The sequence below is a fragment of the Bombus bifarius genome, unplaced genomic scaffold (genome assembly GCF_011952205.1).
Source record: "Bombus bifarius isolate JDL3187 unplaced genomic scaffold, Bbif_JDL3187 scf7180000008239, whole genome shotgun sequence".
Classification (NCBI taxonomy): domain Eukaryota; kingdom Metazoa; phylum Arthropoda; class Insecta; order Hymenoptera; family Apidae; genus Bombus; species Bombus bifarius.
This window is the reverse complement of record NW_022884533.1, coordinates 442,235-460,009: the sequence shown is the minus strand read 5'-3', so window position 1 is coordinate 460,009 and position 17,775 is coordinate 442,235. Positions and strand designations below refer to the sequence as shown.

At 50.4% G+C, this 17,775-nt stretch overlaps 1 protein-coding gene across 1 annotated transcript in view; it reads right to left on the bottom strand.

The window, feature by feature from the left end:
- Positions 1-17,775, bottom strand: part of LOC117211521 (hemicentin-1-like) — a 102,201-nt gene that overhangs the window by 83,433 nt on the left and 993 nt on the right. The window lies entirely within an intron of this gene.

Genomic DNA, 17,775 nt, shown 5'->3' with positions numbered 1-17,775 from the left:
GTAGTTCGTCTTATCCTCGACACAGCCCCTCGGTCCCTGCAACATCGATCCCACACGGATGGATGAAACGTTTCAACGAACGGATAAACGAACGAACGAGTATGATACAGGGGAGAAGAGGAGAAACGCGTTACTCGTTCAAACGGTACGAATCGAAATGACGGAGACTGGCGAGTGAGAGCGACTGACTGATATGTTTCTGTTGTCCGTCAAATGAGCAACAAATAACAGGGTATTGTTGGGAGCGGAGTGCGCGCGGCGGACGCGCAAACGAGAGCTTGTGCTTAACAATGGGGCGGTGGTCCAGGACAGAACTTTTCAGGCCCGGGGAACAATGCCAAGAGACGGGCGACAGCCGGTTTAATTAAACGCATCGTCAGCTCTGTATGGCAACACGATGGTACCGCGGGACCACGCGTGCAACCCGACACACGTCTACGGCTGTACCGAACCTCGACGCGTGCGTCTACCACACTCTGCTCTACCATCCAGCCAGCAACGCTCGCCAGATTTTATATGTTGCAACCACGACGACCGTGTACGAGCGCGATTCATGCAGAATTGAAAGGGTGCATGACGCATCGGGCGCAGATAAGTAAAACGGACCGCCGTTGTTGTCTATACGAAACACGGCCTGCGAACCGTTCGGATAAATCGCGATACGACCGCCTTCGCATCGACGCGATTGTCCGGCCCAGCCTATCGCCATCGACGTCGATAGCTTCGAACGGACGTGCTACGTGTTTCATCGGCGCGTTGGCCCGATATTCCTCCTCCAAATTCTTTCGAGGTGCCAGCCACGTCGAAAACGTCACGGTACCAACTAACCACGAGAGCTTCGAATCCATTCGATGCGTTCGCGCGAAATCCACGATAATTCCTACGATCGAACGATCGAAACTTTCCGATAGGGGATTAAAATCCGGATACTTCGGATTATAGAGCTGCATCGGCGCTAGAGAGGTTCGTTCGTCGGAAGGAGCGCGAACGCAGGCGGTGCAATTTTATCCGGAGAAACAAAGAGAGGTTCGATCTGTGGAAACGATATCCGAGCAGGACAGAACCAGCGAATGCCGATGTCGTGGCTGACCGTGTCCCGAGGCACGGCCGGTAACCGCGCCGGTATAATTTGAGGTCGGGCACGGATTAAGCCGTTCAATTTCACCTGTACGCGACGAGCGTTCGCCCGGTTGGCTCGCGTCGAACCGCGTGCCAAGCTACTCGCGCGTAAATCTTGCCCCGCGAAGACAAATACGCGTGCGTTCAGGGAAACCCTGAAAACGCCGAGCGGGGATCTCGGCATGTGTCGTTGAGCTTTTTTGCGACCTTCGACCAGCGAGGTGCGACGGAAAAACTCGTCGTCGACTACCCGCTCGTAAAGCCCGAGCGTTTCAACTTTTATCGTTGCTCCGATTTGTTCATGCCGGGGGTCCGGGTGGGATCGTCGCGGAAAATAGCCGTAAACCTGCCATGACCGTGAACGAGTCGTGGAAAAAACGCGACTGCAATACCCGGCAAGGCGAGAGAAAAACGAACTTTGCCCGGGATCGTGGGTTTCCGGCGGACAGACTCGAGCCAACGGCCAGGGAGAATGGAAAAACGCAAAGGTGTGCAGGCATAGCGGCGTGCAAGTTTCGCGCAGCTTTTGTGCACGGCCGTCGACCAAAGATAAACAACGGCGGAGGTGGCTCGTTCGTCGTTAAAAAGTTTGAAAAAAATTGCACGATATGGTGCGAGGCCGGCTGAAAAAAGAAACAAACGGCGGTAGAGAATCGAAAATCCATCCACCGGCAACCTCTACCTTCCAACTTCTTCTCCCTTCCATCGGTCTAAAAAAAAAAAAAAAAACGCTGGAAGCGGGAGAACACGGACGCCTCGAGAGAAACGACGGCGCAAGAACGCGGTGGAAAGCGGCACGCGAGAGAATCGTACGCAGCTTACTTTCCATTTTCCTTCGTTTCAGGCGATAATCGTAGACGCGTGCGTAAGTATACGCATGTCGAATAGAAACTGCACACGGAAGGTAGTTTTTCGCGGAGAGTGCAGGATTCTAGGCATCTTTTCCGTGAAAGGCCGCTGAAACTCGGCGAAATTTATTCGTCTGCACAACCCCTTAAATCACACGCCCCCTTACGGGAACGCCGGTACCAAGCCCCCAACACTTCCGGCTGCTTCGTTGCAGCTGGGGATGGCAACCACGTGCTCGGCCCAGAATCACGACGCACCCTTTCGCCATTACCCCCTCGTTCCATCCGCCTATCCTCGCGCCAAGACACTTCCCCGTGGTCGGAGGCAGCGGATGTTCCTAGACTCGGCCGTTTCTGCGGGGAACAGCAGCGCATATTTTATTTTCGAAGCCGGCTGCATTGACAATTTGCAGCGGTGTTATGTAAATGCAGCGTCACGTACGCGCACCACGACGCGCCGCTCTTTCGCTGGTGCCGAAGAATAGGAGGACGAGAAGAAGAAGAAGGGCTCGAAGAGTGAAAGAGAGAGAGAGAGAGAGAGAGTGAGTGAGGGAGTTGGGTTTGAGGAAGGGGCAGAGAGAAAAGACGAACGAGAGGGAAAAGTTTTGTCGAGCGTCGATCGTTCGGAAAAATGCAGCGGAATGCTCTTCGACGATGCGCTCTCCTACTGCGAGGACGCGGCCCGTTTCTGACACACGTCTCTCTTTCGGCGAACGCTTTTAGCGCGCTCGTTCCTTCTCCACGTCGCACGATTCCGCACTCCATCGTTCCCGCAGGCGGCAGCGTGGGGAACGAACGATTGAAACGTTTTCGAGAGGATACTCCAGGGACACGAGATCCTGAAAATCTTGGAGCTGCTTGCTCGCGCGGAAACGATCGTCTCCGGAATCGAACGTCCGCGTATTACGCGAGGAAAAAGCCGGTGCGAGAACGATAAACCAAGAATTTTGATGAAACGAACGTGGCTGGTACTCGTCGTAACGCGGCGGCTGATTTAACAACTCGGTTGCCACGAAGTTTTATATTAACGCGATACCTAACGGTTGACGCAAGCTCCGTATAGTTTCGAGCCGTGTTTCCTCGTTATTGCCAATTTAATCGAGAATTCGATGAAAATTTCCCCTCGACTGATACCGAAAATTACGTATACGCGTACAAATAAATATGCAAAATATGGCGAGCGACAGGGAACGCATAGAGAATTAAAAGGATCCGAGCGGAAGAGCGAAATAAACGTTAGCAAAAAAGGAGGACGGCGGGGGAGAGAGACTTGTAACGAGCGGGAGAATATGTTAATCTCGAGACCCGTGCTATACATATGGAAATGACTAGCGTAGAATCAGCGCGGCAATGCGTCGCCCGACATTCTCTTTCAACGAATTTCCCTGGGAAAAGCCTGGAAAGCTTCTTGCGCTAGGAGTTTTACGTGCGACTCTTACATTTTTCAGATTGGACCCGTCACGTATCCGCTGTCGGACGAACTGCTTCGATTTTGCAAAACGACGCTCCGCCTACCGATTTTCCAGGCCGCGACAACGACAACGGCGAATAATTACCGGGACATTCGATAATTACTAATTTGACAAGTATCGAACGGCGGATCGTTTAATTACCGGTGGGATAATCGACGCGTCGGGCCTGGTCGCTCTCGGGGCCGAGCGCTTCGCGTCAGGCTTTTCAAATTTTTTTAAAAGCCTTCCCTCGTAATCTGGCGAATAAAGGGACGGGAAGGAAAGGAAGCTCCGGCTCGCGCAACTTTCGTCCAAGTACCACGAATTATCAGCGATATTCGGGAGTTCCGTGGAAGAGCGTAAAGGCGGAAATGCGGTTTCCTCTTTGGCTCAACTTTTTCGCCGTAGCTGCCCGCTTTCCTGCCCTCTCGATTCGTCTCTACTTTTCGTATTCGCCTCGAAAACCGGCGCGCCTCTTCTACGCTCCGGCTACCGAGATCGATTTCGCCGGACTCCGCGCCGACGACTCGACGCCGCGTTGGCCGGACTTTTAGAACATCTTCCACGGACTTTCGTCCCGATGAAGCGAAGCTGACGAAGGATCTCGCGTTGATCGAAGACGCCATACGACGAATTTTCATAGCAAAGTTCCATTCTCGCCTAAATCGATCAGCCCTATATGCGAACGATATGCGAAGCTTCTTTACAAATTTTTAACCCCCGGTACACCGTTTCGTCATCCTCGAACATCTTGCCTTTAAGGTTCCCGTCTCGGCTCTGAATTCTTCGAATAAATTCCTCGAACGATCAACGTATACGTACAGATGTATATACGCGCCGTGTGTACGTATACGTAGACGCGTGAACAAAATGGAACATGTTTGCGCACTTGGACCGACAGGATACAGTCGCTTCGGGATGGCGCATCGACGTGCTCGCGCGCGTCAGGAAAAATATCAGCCCTTTGTTTTTATATAGAATGGATCTAACGCACTCGTATGTGTCTAACCCCCGCACGGTTCGATTCAGCTAGGTACCTTCACCGGGAACGATGTTGCATCCCTCTTTGTAGCTAGCGTCCTAGGGTGTACACGAGTACGCACCACCTACCCTTCTGGATACTTTACCACCCTTTGGCTGCTCGTTGCCACTTTCCTTCGGTTTCTCTTACCCTCGTGGCGGACCGATGCTCGTAGTCGTCGCAAGCACGGAAGTTGGGAACAATGTTTCAACTGCGGGGTGTTTGGAATCGTGAGTGGATCGAGAGGGTGAAAAAGCCCCGGGGGCGGCAACTGCTCGATAGCGTCTCTACGGTGTACGGATAACGTTCAACAACGATATCGGACGACGGCGACGATAACGTCCGCACGACGCGTTATTCGCGCTTCTGGACGAAGCTTCCGGTCTCGCGAGCAAAGAGGATTCACGGGTTTGAATTTAATAGCGGCATATCCGGTGCAAGCTCTTTAAGCCGCTAGACGGTCGGCTTGCTTTAATTAAATTTTGTTTTCGCTCTCGAGAAACTTCTTCCAGCTGTTTTGTTTTTTTTCGGAACCCATTAAAACTTCCCTCTCTCCTCGCTCCCTCCGGGTTTTTAATTCCCTTTCATTTGACTTCTTTGAGATTGCCTGGCCGTGCGACCAACGCTACTACCGGCGCGCACTTGCACAAAGTATCCCAGACGATTCTGGCCGCGAGATTAAAACGAAATCGCTTTGCCGGGCAGCGCGATCTTTCTTTTTTTTCTCTCTCTCCCCTTTCCCGCTCTCATAGACGCCCAATAATACTCCGGCAAATAGATCGCGCATCGTAACCAGAAAATTTTCCAACCGAGCTAACTCGTTTTAATTAAAATCAATTCGCGTAATGGGAACTTTTCGCGAACGGCGATGCTCGATCGAAAGGTGGCGGCCGTTTTGCTCGCGTGCTTCTCTTCTTCAGCTAAACAAACAACCGCATTGCAAACGATCGAGCACGAATTTTAACCAAAGGTCCGCATAATTTTCCAACCGGTCAAAGTCTCCTCCGCGAAGAGATATCCATAGAAACGGTACGACTACGAGATCACCATTTCAATTCCAAACTCTCTTTCTTTAGCCCGCGGTGCTTTCGCTCTTTCACCGAGAAAGCTTTCACCGGGGTAAGTTTTCGCCGAAAAAGCGGACGAACAAGAAGAAAACAAAAGGAGAAGAGGAAAGGAGACCGCGGGTTATAAATGACACGAGTGGAACGCGTGTAGGCGCAGCAGCAAAAATCAGACGGCAAATACGTACGTGTACATAAATATGCAAAAGGCAGACGAGCGATCACTCGCCCCTTCGCGTGCGCTAAACAGCGTGGCCGAACCTCGCATCCCTTCGAAGCTCGCGTGATTTACGGCCCTGTACGTGACTTCCTGTTGACGCGATCCGCTATCGTCGATACGAACCGTCGGCTGCTCTGTCAGGCGACAAAGCGCACTCGGCAAACTACGCCTCCTACGGTCTGCAAATAACGAGATGTAATCGAAGAAAGAGACCCCTCTGCCACGCATGCACCAATCCACTCGAGAGTCTTTCGACGAAACGTCTTGCTTCGACGAAGACCGTTACGTCGTCACGGGTTTCCTTTGTACGTTTTCCTACGGCCGTGTCAGGATCTCCCGTGACGCATACGGTGTTTCGTAAACGTTGGAAAGTTGGAGCGTGAAATTCACGCGATGTGATCGTGGACGAGTCGTGGATGCTTGGCTCGAACTGCGTGTCTCCGAGAGCGATACACGCGTGGTAGTTTAATCTGGTATAGTGGCGTTGGCAGACAGATTGAAAGGAAACGATCTCACGTCCGGCGTATCGCGTCGCGGTTCGCGCTCGCGTTACGACGTCATAAATTTGCCACCCAACGCGTTAACCGGGTCTCGTGAATCGCAACACCGCCGCGACCTGGCTGCGTTTTCACGGATTTCGCTCGAGTTCATTGCCTTGCCACGAGTTCCAGTCCTCTCTTGGCTGGTCACTGACCAGCCTACGATCGCACAAAGTCTGGCCTCGACATGCCACGAAAGCTCCGTAGAACGTTGAAAGACGCGAACCAGGAACGGCCACCGCTTTGTCTTGGCGTATTGTTGCGCGATTCGAAGCGGGAGAAAGGAACGAAACGCAATTAGAAGGAGGGAAAGACAAAAGGGCGCGCTTCGCGAACCCAGGTTTGCTCATTGCGTCCGAGAGACTCTCGACGAAACAGCAACGGTATATCGGGTTAAGATGCCAATTACTGAAATACCGCTGACCGCTCTTCGTCGAGTTAAAATTCACTCGCGACAACGGTACCACCGGCAAGGGACGATACTTCTTTTCTAAGAGCGGGCAATTACCGCTAAGAAGACGCGGAGGGAAGATTCAGCGACGGAGGTTCGCGCGGAAAACGCAAATTTACGTCTGCCTCGTGTCTTCATTTGCTCATCTAATAAAGCGAATTTCGCGCGGCTTTGGATCGTTACCGGTGCACAGCGGAACGGAAGCTAATCCGACCAATTAGCGGCATACCTAAATTGAATTCCGGCTCGATTCCAGGTACCGAGATTCATCGGTTCGTATAGCTTTCGCCGTCTTCTCCGGTCTTCTCGATGAAGACGATGTTTCTTTCACGCAACGTTTCCTCGTAACGGAACGGACGAGAGGGAAAATGCGAATGGGAAAAAGAAGAATAAGAAGAAAAGAACGCGAACTAACTGCTCGAGGACGTGTGCGGAGTGCACCGAAATTTTCGTCCCGATGGAATAAATACAGGAGCATCGTCTGGAAACGGTCGGACGAGAACTGGCCGTTGTATGGAGTATCATCTTGTTTTCCCGGGGACGCGATATAGCTGAACGAGAGTACCGACAGTTTTCATTTCAGAAATATTCTTCATTAAGGCTGGCTGCGAAAGTTAGAGAAGCGAGCTGTGTCGGTGGCACGATAATGTTGCCATCCTTGAGACGTACCAACCAGACGACGTTGATCGGCGTATCGTAAAGTTTCGAAATGAAAAGCGCGAATGAAAGACGATCGGTGGAGCCTCTTTTTCTTCGGATCGCTACACAACGCCGCGTTGCCTCGCGTCCATTCCCACTCGATGGCTAATTAATATTTGCTGGCTGTCGGCTATCGATTCCCTTGGTGCACGAGAGCGGGCGATCGAGCGTTACGCGGACCTGTCCCTATCCGCGCAGTGTCTAGCTCCTCGAGACTCGTTAATCCGATACTCCGGGATCGTCAAACTTTCCAAGCAAAGCGCTTGTGCACGGATACCGGCGACAATGCTGATTTACACCCCACGGGAAATGAACCGTTTAACGGAAGACGGAGTGCCGCGAGCAGCCAGCCTCGGCCGCGAAGCTGAAACGACTAGATTACTTGCCGGCCAAGTTTCGATTGTTCTTGTCCAACGGTGTATTTCCTAGAATTCCCGAGCTGTCTCTGTGATCAAGGGAAACGCGAACCAGCTAGCGATAAGTCGACGCTGTGCATCGTCTAAACTCGCCTAAATACGTTCAAGTAGCAACGTGCTACTTTAAAAGATCCATAAGGATAAGATTGGACGAACGTCTACTAAATCACGGCAGCGGGTTATACCGCAGCTTCGATCGATCATACTACGCGTTCTTAACTCAATTACCAGGGATCGAGCCTGGATGCTGGATTTCGAACGGCGCCGAATTATCGCGGCTCGCATTCGGCGCGAGGAACATCGAGATAAGGATGATGCGCGGTGTTGGAGAACCGGAGGAACGTTTCTCGCCGCTTCCTTTGGGATTATTGCCTTCCTGTAATCCGAACGAGCCCTTATGGATGCAATTTCCTCGTCAGCGGAATTGTGAAAAAAAAAAGGAAGGCGGGTCGTCCCGATCTTCCGGTTTTTCCTCGTTTCACCAGAAAGCTCGGTCGATCCGCTTATCGGTAAACGCTGTTGTCGTTAATCTCGCGGTTCGACGTATCCTCGCGTTTCCTCGAAATGAAGGGAGCACGGCGGTCATCGGGCACGGTTTTCAAAATTCACGCGGCTCGATTCCACCCGAACTCGGATGTGACGCAAGAAACGCACAGGTGTTGCCTGCAGCATACAGCAAGGGTTTATCGATGAACGACATCGCGTGATTACCGCTATCTGCCGCGTCATAGACAGGCTACGATTGTACCGATGGAAATTTACATAACACTCGACGCCGGTGATTGGGCTACAGGGACACGAGATTTTATAGAAGCTGCGATCAGCGTGAACCTGCCATCCACATCTACCCAACCCAAACGTGTCACGTCCATCGTGTAGTCGTTTTTGTAAACCTCGTTCGAGCGTAATTCTTTTGGCCCGGTTCAAAAATATTCTATTACGATCGAGAACCGTCCCTTGCCACCGGCGAAACACGTGGCAAAAGAATCGCTTTGAACATCGCACTGATCGATGTATCCAGGCGCTTTTTACGCGATCGTCCATGTTCTAACGGACCGAAACGAAACACGTATCGAATTTTCGAAAGGTCACGAAGCCAGCGAAAGTCGGGATTGGCCTGGGCTTTTTCCCTCTCGATGTTTTTGCCACTGGCTTATGACTGGCCACGAAACGCCTATTCTCTTGCTGAAAAATCGCTCGATAAACTTTCCACGTGGAACACGTCCAAGGGAGAAGCGTGTCGCTCGATTTCGACCCATATCGCGAGAAAGTCGGCCAAATTGAATGTCGAGGCGTGGCGAGGCGAGGAGGCGATCATTAGCCAGTTTATCCCGGTCGCGAGAGGCAGTCAGCGGCGCACAATGCCTCTGTCCCCGTTCATGCGTGGTAGGCGCGAGCGGGAGCGAGCAGGAGCGAGAGGGATCGAGGGACCGAGCGCGAACACGTGTTCCGAATGCGTCGTTTGGCTGGGATAATCGTTCGCTCGGAAAACAGACGTTCCGATAATCGACGGAACGCCGTTGCGCCCACACTTCGCAACCCCAGCATCCCCGACAACCCGACAGCCCCCCCATTGTCACAATATCGTCGCCAGATTGATCCGCGCCGATCGCCGGAACCTGCGCTCGCCGCTCCCAAGTATACGAATCTTTCGCGATGTATTCGCGTCGCTGTGATCAAACAGAACGATCCGTCAGCAACGTAGTGAAAATAGAAATAGAAATCGTAACGTCGTAAATTGCGACGAGCAACTAATCGAGTCGGGCTGGCCGGAAGGTTTCGCGCGGATCGAGAAGTTATTTTATTTCAACGGGATGGTCACGAGAGAGAAAGAGAAAGAGAAAGAGAGAGAGAAATACAGGAAGACAGAGAGGCAGATAGAGACAGAGAGAATTTTTCGAACGAATAAATAAAATTCCACGGGGAATATAAAAGATCGAGGCCGAGCAAACGCGGGGGCAAACAAACAAACGGGCTCGCGCCGGGTGACAAAAGTTACAACACTCGCCTGCCTGCCCACGCTTTCGCTCCCTTCGACGATAAAACATCGTTGCACTCGGTCGATTTACAGAGCTCTGTAAACTCGCGACTCACGCGAATTTCCGCAGTCCACGGCGATCAGAAAGAATTCGATTAATCGACACCGAACGTTCCTTTTAACGCGGGTCTGCAACCGCTTCGACCAACCTCCGACGTAATTTCATTTCTGTCCGATTCCTCTCGCGGTTCCAGCGTCCCTCCGCAACTTTGTTGCGCCACCGATCGATCATCGGTTCGCGTGGAAAACGGAAACGCGAAACGTCGCTGTATCGTCCGGACGTCGCTAACCACTTTCATTGCAACTGTGTCCGTCTTTCGCGCGCGCTTCTTCACGAACGAGAAAGAGACCTACGATCGATCGAAAGTTCTCGACGATTTCACGGTCCGTCGATATATCGATCTGGAACCGGGTGACGAGTGTGTCGAAGCGAAACGGGGACCGGATGCAAGCCACGCAAGAGCAAACGTTAAAAGGTACGTGCACAGCTCCAAACTTCCAACCAGACGAGACCCAACGAACTTAAGAATTTATACGATTCGTCCAGTCGCTGTCTTCGATTCGATTTGCCCACTGCTTCCCCGGAAACAAGCTCGCTCGACTGCCACCGATTGCTCGTATTTGCCAAGAACAGCTTGCCGATGCAATGGCACAGCTACTCGCGTTCCTCTAACCCCGAAACGCGGGAACGCCCGTTTGTTTCGATCAAACAACACGGTTCAATTGCCCCGAATAATTTCTCGCTACTTGCAATTCGCCACCCGTTATCGTTATTCTACGAAAACGCGATCGATTCAATTCCTTTTACCTTGGAAATTGTAAACGCCCGGCAGTGGAAATGTCCGATGAAACGAGAGAAACAACGAGACTTTTCTATTCGATTTCGATATAGTAAGGTCGTGGCTCTTGGACCGCGAACAACGACGTTTCGGCAGGAAGCAATCAGGACCAACCGGATCATCCGATCGGTTGACGTTGCGGCGTCAAACTTCCAAACGCCGGTAAACATCTAGCGAAAAACGATTCGTCGAAGAACGAGGGGGCTGATGGTTGAAAAACCGTCAGCTGAACGAACTAGATCGAAGAACGTGAAAATGGAATTGTAATTTTATCCCTGTCGTGCGAACGTTACGGATCGCGTATGTTGAAAGATAAAAAGGAACGTCGCGGCACATGCTCCGCAACATTCAGCCGACGCTCGTCTACCAGCAAAGCCTTCGACCTAATTAGGAGAAAATTAATCATCGTATTGTCTGGGAAAAATTATCGGAGGAACGAGATTCCTGGAACACCGCGAGGAATCCGCGTCCCCTCTGAGACAATACCGACCCGACTTTCTACCAAGAACCACGATCCGCCAGCTGCTATCGGACAGTTTACGAACCTTAAAAACTTTATTACTGCGTTAATTAGCGCGCGTTATTCCGGATTCCCTTTGCCTGCTGCGACTTGGCCACAGTCGTCGTTCAACGTCGTCAACGTGGCAAATTTTCAGATTAGTAGCTAAGACACCTCTTCTGTATTCCATCTCGATCGCTTTATCTCGCGTAGAATTCCGCCACGTTCCGACGACGACGACGATTCGCGTGATTTAACGAAAAGCTAGTTCGGGGCCGGATTCGCGAAAAGGGAAGCAAGATACCTGGCGTTGATTTCGACAGCCGACGAGACCCAATTCCTCGAGAACTTTTCGCATTAATAATTCCATCGCGCGTTAGGAATTATAAATCACGGTGCCACAGTCCGGCGCACCCTATTGGAAATGTTTGAAATTCCCAAGCTTTTCGAAGAGGATGTACTTGAACTGCATAGTTCGGCCCGCGTGATTCTTTATTCGCCAATCTCGGTTGCTTCGTCCTTCTACCGACACATTCCTTCGAAAGTTTCGCAAAGCGGACTTTCGGTAGCCCTCGCGTCCCCATCGCCTGTTCACGTGTCCAGGATATTCTTTGACGGGCGTTACACGCGCACCAGCACGCCGTTCGTGTCCTTTCACGTAAATTTATATAACGAGCCCTAATTTGATTCGTATCGCGTACGCGATTAATTAATGATAACGTTGCGTCTATCATCGGAGATGGCGATTAATCAAAGGGCTAAGCATCAATTTTGACAATTTTGCACCGTCCTATTTTTGAAACTAGCTATATGAGAGAAGACAACGGTATTACGCTATACCCCGTGAGATCCGCGTTCCTTTCGCCAATCGACCTTTGAAACACGAAGAACGCGTACACGTGGTCGATGCAATTGCGTCGAAACGCGTTAAGGGAAGATGAAAAATCGTTGTGGTTCGTGCTGGCTTCTAGATCACGTTACAATTTGAAATTGCACAGAAGGTTTCGCGTTCGTATAACAGGAGACGATTTCCATCGACAACACGACGGCAGAAGCGGCGAAGGGAGCGCGCGATGGTCGCATAAACATGGAAAAACAGTTTTTCAAAATTGTCGTAATTCCCAGTGACACGACGCAGGCTGGCGCAGCTGTTGCGGTCCCAAACGGGAGTTGGATGCACATACAGACATAAACTACGACAGAATGTGCTACAACCTCCTAGCGAGAACTTTAAATCCCGCAGCTACGCCACTACGTAAACTTCCTTGCCCGCTTTAAATCCACCTACCGCGAGTTCCTATTATCTTCGCGCAAACGTTTGCTCCGTTAGGAGATCGAAGTTTCATGCCTCCTGCTTTCGCGTCGCGTGATTTTTCCCCGGTTTCGTAAAAAAACTCTCAACTCCGACGGATGATCTGCAACTTTATCGACAACGCGACGGACTATAGTCAGAACCGAGTCGGACCGGGAAACTTCTTCGTTGCGTTCGCGCCGTTAGCGTTTCAAGCGAGACACGTTTTCAGAATCTGATACATCGCGTCTGTCGATTGTTTGCTCAGCTGTTACGGCCGAAAGCACGTGGCGCAACTTCGAAACTACAGTTACAGTTTCCTTGGACATAAACTCGTATTGCGACGACCGAATCTGTCCGGAGAATATATATCTTGGAAAAGCGCAACACATCGGGCTAAGGATATAGCCGGAACGAGGGCGAGAAAGTACGGAGCGAGAGGAAAAGGCAGGCGGAAAAAGAGAGGAGGAAATGGAAAACAAAGTACGCGATCGAAACATTTCGTCTGGATGCAGGCGTTAGCCAAAGTCGAACGGCAAACTGCAAGTTACGATCGACGTTTGCGTCGTCGACGCGGTGACTTCTGATTCGCTCTCGTGCCGTTATGTGCTGCTGCAGTCGAGAGTTGCTCGTTTTTCGCTATAAAACCGCGCTGGACGTAAAAAAAAAAAAAAGGTACAATCCCCCGGGACAGACAACTATTTTACGAGGCATCCATTTGAATTTATTTACTGCAAAGACATTTATCGACGTTGTATCGTCCACGTGACGCGCGTAGCACGCTCTCTTTCAAAATTACTTCCAACTTCGTAAAAAGACATTGCGCTATTCGCATTCCTTTCGTTATCGGGTCGACGAAACGAGCGAATGCTTCTTCCGCGATGAGCAGAGAGAAAAAGGTCGGATCGCGATCTGCACGGGAAACGTTCGCGAAGATAATTTTCGTTCGAGAGAATCCTGCGATTCTTCCGCTATTTATCCACAGCGAGATGGATTTTGAGAGTTGAAATCGCTCTGATCCGTCAGACCCAATTGATGATTAGGATACCAAGCGCGACCCCTTGGTGTTAGTTGTCCGATCGGTGGAACGACTCGACGATTTAATTTACGACTTCGTTATACACTGTGCAGATTTACCATAGGATTTCTACCGGCAAGAGGCAAGGTATTTCATCACATTGGCAAAACGAAGCAAATAACGCACGCAAATCGATAGAAGCCGCGACAATAATGCTTGCCGCGTAAACCGAACAAGCCGTTTAAAACCGCTACTTGATTAACAGGAAAGCCTGTAGATCCGTCGGTATTTTCTGGCATGGAAACACTGTCGACCACCACCGCCGATATCGGCTCGTGAAAATCAGAATCGAGGATTACAACGTGTCTCATTAAAGTACAAAGAGAGAGAGAGAGAGAGAGAGAGAAAGGAGCAGGGAGACAGAGAGGAATATAGGTTTTCCTATTAACATTAACGGGCTAAACTCGATTGTCCGATGTCCATAGAGGCAAGGACAGGTACCGAGAGTTCATTGGAAGGAAGACGATCGCCCTTTCGATTCACGGAGAACGTTGTTCGTTTTATCTCCGTTTCAAGATCCAGGCTAATCGGATACAAGATTGCACGTCCGTGGGGGCTGCAGGCTCGAACGAATACGAAACGAAGCAAGAACCATCGCCGACGAGAGAGCACGGGATGCGATTGTTCCGAGCTTGTTTCCAAGACGAGCGTAGCAATTACTTAAAAGCTTTCAATTGTTTACGAACAGAATGGCTAACTGGGGGGAGTTTATGGGATTCGCACTCCCAACAGGTGGCGATGGCACGAAGCGAAACACGGCAGGCCGCGCGACCCCTTTCAGAAAAATCATTCTAGCTCGCATTAGACTTTCAAATTGCCGGACAAGCCGGATAACGCCATATTCCACCCTCGGCTCCCGTATAATTCACTCTGCTACCAACATTCCCGGCCATGTAATTGTTTCCAGCGTTTCCGACGCTGCGCGTTTCCAACTCACCGGTCACGCGGATATTTTTACGACTCCGCACGAAAGGGAATCGAATCGGCCAGCGAACCAAGATCGACCAACAAAACATCAGACTCTTCGTTACCGAGCTAACTCGACGAGATCGTGTCGTCGGTCGTCGTCTTACAGTTTCAGGAAGAAACGACGCGCAGTAACCGGAGGAATATGTCCGTTCCGCGGAACTAAAGCAGACAAAGACAGGCTACGGCCTATTAAATGGCTCGCGTCGCATCCAGAACAAAGGAAAAGCTGTCCTCCGACGACTCGACCGCCTTTGGTTCGTCGCTTCAAAGGAGATACGCGCATTCGGAGAACGAAATTCACGCGAGCAACTAACGCGAGAGTAAAAAATCTGAGTACGAGGTGGTGTTGACGAATGCGCATTTCCCGACCTGGTTTAATCAAACTTTCAGACCTACGTACTCTTTCGGCGCCAGCTGTGACGCAAGGTTGCGTCGCTACTCCCAAATACAACCGGGCACAATCTTCTCTCGATCGAATCGGTTCGATGAAAGCGCAAGAGCATCGTGGTCCTTGTCATCGTTCGGAAAATTCAATCCTGTTTCGAATCCTCTGGGACGCGCATCTAATGTCCTCCTGTTCGCGTTTCGGATATCCTGTTTTAAAGCGCTGCTCTCGTCGAGAAAAACAGCAAACTATGTTCGATCTTCCACGCGAAATCGTATACCGACGAGAACTCGTTTCGATTTCAACGTGAGCTGCTAGCTCGGAGCATTCTCGCGTTCTAACCTTCGAACGAAATGTTCACGACCGCGAGGTTGCGAAAGAACAGGCGCGAAACGTCTGAGAATCGCGATAACTCGGAGAAGATCGAGACGGAAATATTTAGAAAAAAATCTGGAAAATTGCATAGATCGAAAAAAACAGAAGCAGCGAAAATAGACTTCGGAATTGGACTTGAAACTACCAGGACCGGTGGAAAATCACGGCTAACTCCGTTTCGTGGTCCCATCCGGCTGGCCAGCGGCCCGTTTCATCACTGTGCGGCCAACTTTTGACCTATATTTCCTCGTGCGAGAGTTAATACTCGTTAACAGCAAGGTACTGGCACAAAGGCTATTTTGTCATCCATGCGTGGCCGCAAATTTCCAACAAAATCGCAGAGAAAGTTGTTCGAGCCGAACCTTCTACCTGTCGTTCTCCTCGAATTCGTATCTCGTATGGGAAATTCCAAACGACAGAACGTAGCCAGCAAATCTCGTACTCGAGCCTCGAGTTGTTTGACGATATCTTTCTTAGAGGTTGGCAGATTATCGACGTTAAAAGCATCCGGACAAGTCGGACAAATTATTAGAAAACGTTGGATAAGGGGAAGAAGCGCGCGTAAAAATAACTTTGGCTCGATGGAACACGCGATGGATGTTTTCTGAGAACACAGTAAGTCGCGAGTCACGAAGTGCTCTTTTACCAAACGGAAAAGCCGCCTTTTTCTCCAAAAAGAACGAGATTCCCGGGAAAAAACGCGAAAGCGTTCGGGTTCCGTGGCAGCGAGGTATCGATGGAGGGCCGCGAACAAAATGTTTGCCGAGTCAACGGAACGTGTTTTCGTGCCGCGTCCGTTTTCTCTCTTCCTTTGCTTCCTCTACCGACGAAAGACATTAAAGCGCGCTCTAAGCTGGTTAATGTTTAAAAGACACCGAGCCTTTTCGCGATACTTTCCATCGTTCTCCGACATAGGGTTTTCGCGTCTGCCCTTCTACGAAAAATCAACTGGGTCAGCTGCGAGAAAGTTGGAGCAATCAACATTTTTTAACCAGAAAGAGAAACACGGCAAGAAGAGAAAGAAGGATATAGCAAAGGCGAAGTTTAGCGGCAAAGAAACTGGAAGAAACCGAGTATCAACGCTATTCAAAATGCAATTTGAATATTCGAGTCGAGCTTTCGGTTGCTTTCTTCGAATAAAACGAGACGAACCAACGGATCAAGGGAAAGACGGCAGACAAGTTGGGAAAAGCTGAAGCGAGCGAAAGAAAACGAAAGAAGGAAAAAATTGCCTCGGCTAATTGCATGAGATATGCGATTGTTTCATGCATATTCAGCGAGTTCTCCTATTCCTACCAGTTACACCCTTCCACCCTGTGTCCTCCGCTCCCACCTACTTCCAAAGGTCTCCTTTCTTTCCACGTTGTTTTTCTTTCCTAGAAGAAGAACAGTCGGCTCTCTCTCTCTCTTTTTCTCGAGCGAGTAATCCGATCCTAAGCCGTGAAGCGCGTCCTCGATATTAATTGAGTCCGCGATCTTGCCCCGCACGAATCGTACGCACCTGCTATTAGTCTCCTTCGACTCTTAACTCACCGCGATTCGCGAAATATACATTTCTCTCTCGCCATTGCCTCCGGTTAACGTTTTATCGTTGAATGAAAGATGATTCGAATCTCGACAAACGAGCAGATACTTGCAGCCGATTGCCATTACGAACGGCCGATGGTTTCTCTGGAAATCGGTCGGCACCGGCACTAATCGACGATAAAAATCAGAGAACGTAGAACGTCGTTCTGCGGTGAGGAAAATCGAGTCGACCTGGTCGGCACCGCGATCAAATAAAATAAACTTGCCAACTTCCATTCGACTGTTACGCCAGGTAGACCGCAATATTCGCCGATCCTCAAAGTTTCGTTAACGCGGAAACATTCTCGGAGAAATAGAATTTCGCGAGACAGGCCGAACGGCCGAAGCTTCTCATCCTCTTTCCTCTGGACGATTATCGAATTCCCGGGAACGTTATCTGGACCGTAGCGTCCATCCTGTGGATTTTCCACCGATGTTGATCGTACTTTCAAAATATCGGCAGGATGATTGATAACGAGAAAACTGGGTTGTGGATTTATTTTTTCCCACCCCTCCCCCTTTTTGTTTCCCTGTTCGCTCGGTACCTTTGTTCGTACTTTCACAGACCGATTGCCCGTTCGCCTTGCCCCCGCCTCTCTATATATTTATACGAGCGACTATGGCGTTTCCTGGTTTTTCGTTTACCTTCTACCATGCGTGTTTCCCATTGCCACGTCGAATACGAAATCACGTCGTACGAAACAAAGCTTAATAATCGCCTTGTTCCGACTGGTGTTCTTAGGTTCTCCCTTCGAACGGACAGTACGAAGATCGCGAAAAATCGAAGGAAGACGAGAAGAGCGAAGATAGGCCTGGAATGAAGATACGTCTCAAGTTCGTACGCAAAGGTCTCGAAAATCGCTTCCTACCGATCGCTCGGAAGCGAACGATCTCGGTGCTGGAAAGA